This window comes from Mugil cephalus, chromosome 7 (assembly GCF_022458985.1).
Source record: "Mugil cephalus isolate CIBA_MC_2020 chromosome 7, CIBA_Mcephalus_1.1, whole genome shotgun sequence".
Classification (NCBI taxonomy): Eukaryota; Metazoa; Chordata; class Actinopteri; order Mugiliformes; family Mugilidae; genus Mugil; species Mugil cephalus.
In genome coordinates, this window is record NC_061776.1 from 7265625 (window position 1) to 7270976 (window position 5352).

The following is a 5352-nucleotide window of genomic DNA, read 5'->3' on the forward strand; positions in this document are numbered from 1 at the left end:
GAGACTCGAGACTAGCGTGGTGAGGCTGCTTTCCAATGCATTCACAAGTTGTAAACAGTTTGTTTCTGCACATAAAAACGTATAAAAAAAAAAAACAACATAAGTTTAAACCATAACACTCTACGTGGGCTGTAGCAACCTTTAGTGTTGCATCACAGGATGAAGGTTGGGGGTTCTAGCCTGGTGGCCAGATGAGATCCTTATGCCTGTGTCTGCTTTATTTCCCCCTCACGTAGACGTATATGTTAGAATAATGCATGAATGGTGATCCTCTACAGGACAGTAAAGATGCATTTCCAATTACAGTCAGCACCAGACAACGGTGATAAATCACACTCAACACTTAAATATGCTAATTCTTGACTGAACGTTTGTATCTAAGGTGAAAAAAAAGAAAAAAAAAATCATCATTATGTTTGGAGAACATTATTAGGAAAGGATCTGTTATATTTTCGAAGTTGACCAAAGGATTAATCAATCACTGAACCGTTCCAATATTTGTAAAAACTGTGACAGAGACGCTGACGTAGATTCACCGGATACCTTCAAATATGATTATCCAGCCTCTGTAATATCATACTTGCTACAATGATGGTGTTCCCTGAAAATAGATGTAACCTGATATCCGTGCACTCAGGGATGAAACCAAGCACTCATCCACCGTCTCCATCACTCGTCAGCAGCAAGCAACACCTTTCCTCCGCTGGCTGGTCGAAGGCTTTGATTCATGTGAACAGAGGAGTGTGTGCATCTCAGCGCACACACTAGACGGATCACAAGGGCTGAAGCACATTTTGCCGTTTAATGAGGTGATTCATGCAAACGCTCTGGTTTCTTATCAGCGCACTGAAACGAAGCGAGCAGCCCACTTCACTGCTACACTCCTGTCTTCCGCCTCACTCTGATTTTAAATTAATACTAAGAGGCGGCCGTGACCTCCTGAAAGGTGTGTGTTGATGTGTGTATGCTGCCGCCAGCTGTTTCATTCAGCCATCTGTGGCATCAGGTGTTTGTAAGATTTTCAACCTGGCGTCATGAGCATATGAAGTGCACATTTTGCACATTCGTACATTAGGTGCACACACACACGTGGGCTTGGAATTACATAACTGGCACGGCAGCGATGACAAAATAAATTTTGATGAAACAACAACTGAACCACAAAAAAGTTTCACTCGTGTAAAAAATGTTTTCAGGAGTAAAATTGCTCCGTTTGAAGAGCGAGGTCTTAAAAAATGTAGAAATAAGGTTTCATAAAAGCAAAGTACAAATTAATTAGACATTTTTCACATGAGGGAATTTTCTTGTCAAAGAGACTGTCTCCCACGAGTGCACTCACTTAATAATTAGATGCATAAAATGTGTTGCCGTGCCATTCAGTTGCTTATTTTCCTTCATGCCATAGTGAGTGGTCCCGCCCTCTGAACCCCCGATGGCTTTGAAGTAGAAGTGCAAGAGTCTTTGGGTGATGCAAGGAGTTTCGTTAACTGTTCACACCTGGAGGAAAAAAAAGTCTTGCAGTAACTTTCCCTCATTTGTTTCTGAGGCCCACTGTCTTCTTATTTTACTGTTGACTTTGGCCCCGTTCTCACCTTCGATTCATGAGTGTCTCCGTTCTGTTTTTTCCTCAAACAAAGACGAGTATAATGTCAGTCGAAAATCTGTCTGTTATGTGAAGATACAGCATAAAGCACATCACAATCAGGTGTTGATGCTAAATTATGCAATAAGACTTTAATTATTAATGGTTGTCTGAAAATGTTAATGCGTTTTTGTTTGTTTTGCATTTATATGGCTCCTTTGAATATTGTTTACAATTGTTCTGTCATCTACCAGAAGTAATTAGGGGCTGGTGTGTAAGAGCAATAATTTATGTTTCGCGCAATACTCCTCCGAGCCACAGGAGGGCAGCCAGGCGGTGTTTGCACTGGAGGCTGAGGGTCGCGACTGGGGTTTTAAGTTGATTGATTATTGTGGCAAGGACACTGTATGCGAATCTACGCTGTTTTTGATGGTTAATTGTTATTTTTGGCAAATTTATTGGAAGTAACTTATTATTATCTTATTATTTAATGAATCGTTTATTGATTTGTTTGTTCGCTACATATCCAAACAATGGGCCCATCTTATCTGCACCATATGTAGCACACACATAACATACGAGATTAAAAAAGCTGAACTATTATCCATCTGGTTGTTGTTTGAAATGTCGGCCTGCCACAGAGACATATCGCCCCCTAGTGTTGGGGAGGACGATGACATGTTCCCGTGAGTTATTTAGTTTTCTCTGTTGCTTGTAAACTGGGACAAGGAATATCACATTCTGAAAGTCGAAATTCAAGCATAGCTCAATTAAGCTGTGCATATAAACGCACTGATTCAGTAACATTTATTGTCCAGGAGCCATGTCAATAGAAGTCTTGGACTATAACTACTGCATGTAATGTCTGTGTTGTAGTTTCACTCTCTGAGCAGGTCATGTCTGTAATTTATGACACCCTGAGATGAATCAATCGGAAAAGTTAGACTTTAACCTCCAGCTGCTTCAGTGAACGGGCAGAAGAAGAAGATGTTTTACTGGCACATGGGGATCTGGATGAACGTTAAACAGGATAAATACAGGTTTTATAAAATAAAAATCTGTTGTCTCTCTGCAGGACTCCATCTCATCATCATGTCGAGAAAAAAAAAAAAAAAAAGGCTCCATAAAGAAATGTGTTTCCTTTCAGCGGATCATCCAGACGATAAGAGCGTATGCCAGGACGCTGTAAAGAGTTACAGAGCTGATTTCAGAGCTCGGAGCCGGTGAGATCCTTCCATGTACCTGTCAGCCTGAAATGATGGCTGACTTCCTGTGGGCCTGAGGAGCACTAATCGTCTCCAGCTGGACAGACAGAAATCTTCACCGTGTGTGTGTGTGTATAAGAGAGAGAGAGAGCTTTTTGCTCCTAACAGCGGGAAACTTTACACCTATGTTAGGTCAGACGATGACTTAAACACATGTGAATTTCTGTGTTCACCTGGTGCGGTACTTTCCTGGCAGAAGAAACAGATCAGTTTAGAGCCCGGAGGTGACTTCACGAACGCTGCACTGTCTCACACGCTGGGAATTACTCTCCTGGCGTCAGGCAGACGACGCAGTGGAAGTCAGGCAACGCCGTATCTGATTATACTACTTTTATAGAGCTAAAGTGTGAAAATAATGGACAGATGCACTGTGTATCAGCCAAGACAGAAAAATACCTGTTCGTGTGGGTGGTGTAGAAAATGTACAAACCAGTCATACATTATTCTGTTCTATGTATTAATATGACTCTCTCGTTTAAAAGTGCCCTATAATATCATTTTTATTGTGTTACACATTACATATTTTCAGTTCTCTTTAATCTTTGAGAGTTTTTGTCACACACACAGGTTGTTGTGTTGAATCCAGGGACGTTTATACCTCAGGTCGGTTCATTTGTTCTGGTGTGGACTAGGGTTTACACACGTTTAGATTTTTTTCAAAGTCGAATCAGAATCAGAATCAGAATTACTTTATTGATCGCAAGGGGGAAATTACTTTTCGTTACAGCAGCTCCTACGCAAAGTGTATGATTGTTCAGAACAAAGAGCAATTAGAATAAGAATACATGCGTCAATGTAAAAAAATATATATAAAAATATGTACAAGTATAAGTGAACATGTGTTCCGAGTTGTTGCTCCATAATAACATTGAATGGGTATTGCACAGCGGGAAATTGTTGCACATGGTGACTATAAAGTAAATGAAAAGAAAGTGAACACAGTAGAAACGATCTATATTCTATGTGCTGGGAACAGACAGCTATTGAGCTACACACTGGATGTGGATTTAAGTGCTACTGCAATGCACACCCATCTGAAAAGACAACAATCATTAGCTGTAGGCAATTAATTTATTCTATTCTATAGTATTTTTTTAATATATATATATTTTTTAACCTTATTATTTATATTTTACACAGTCTGCTCTTTATTCTTGTTACTTTTCTGCCGCTATGTATGCTGTTGCAAACTGCAGTTTCTTCCTCGTGGAACAAATAAAGGTTTTCTAATTCTGATTCTCACTCTAAACATGACGTCACCGGAAGCGAAGTCTCCATGGTTACGTAAAAAGTCACAGTTGAGCATTGAGATTAGCAGCATTAGCTTGAATCGTAGGCATTTCACCTTAAGTTCCTTCTTAAGTTACGTTCTGGAGGGCTGACAGGTAAGTTTATCGATGTTGTTGTTGTAGTTACCGCCGACAGTAACTATTTCAGTTCCAACAATAAATAACAATAAACTCCTCGTCATTCTTCTAACGTCCGGTCAGACGCTACAGTATTGTATGGCTAACGTTACTTCTCAGTAAAGCTCGTTAGCATCTTTTATTTAGCTACAGTTATCATAATGAAATCAACTAAAACTGACTGAAACTGAGGCTAAATCCATACTAGTTCGTATGGAGCATTGTTGAGTCCACATTTTATTTACTGATAAATTTAACTGTGCTTTTGCCACTCAGGGGGCGTGGCCCCAGGCGGCAGTGACGTCATGTATACCCCCCTCTCTATAGATGCATGCATATACAGATATATGTACATATATACAAGTGTGCTTAAATGTCTACGTAAATACACACATATACTTTTTTATATGTAAATAATATCTAAGTAACTAATATTTAGCTAAGGAAAAAAATATATGTTCAACAACAATGAATACTCAGTGACAATCTATAACCATCATCCCTATATCTTATTAAAAACATTTAAAAAATCGAAAAACTCGTGCAAGCCTTGTGACCACCACAACCAACTTCTCTGGCAGTATAATCAGTAATGCACCTTTAATAGTGCTGGTGCTTCAGCTCACATGCTAAAGGACCCAAGTTTAACTGAACACACTTCAAAGACACGTATGAATGTCTCAGCATACACGTTGTACTTCAATTGTTTTTTCTACTGATGACATCAAATTCATCTGGCAGAAAGTCATCCTCAGCAGTTTCATTTCAGTTGGAAGACTCTCAGAGACAGGAAGACAGATTTATGAGGTAAGACGTGCTGTAAAAGTTAAATGCAGGTTGTTCTTGTTATATGAGGACAATCCACACTCGCTTGCGGTCACAGCGACCTTTTCTTAATGGCGTCCTACAATCATAACAGTCTCTCAGACTTGGAGCGCTTTTATACCCCAACGTCTACTCATCAAACTGTGGTTCATTTGAGTTTCCGGCTCATTCTCTGCAAACCCTGAACCGCTGCGTGACGTGGAATTCGATGGAAATTGCGCAAATTTACGAGGAGGCGTGTATCCTTACTTTGCAATTACAGAAAATGGACAAC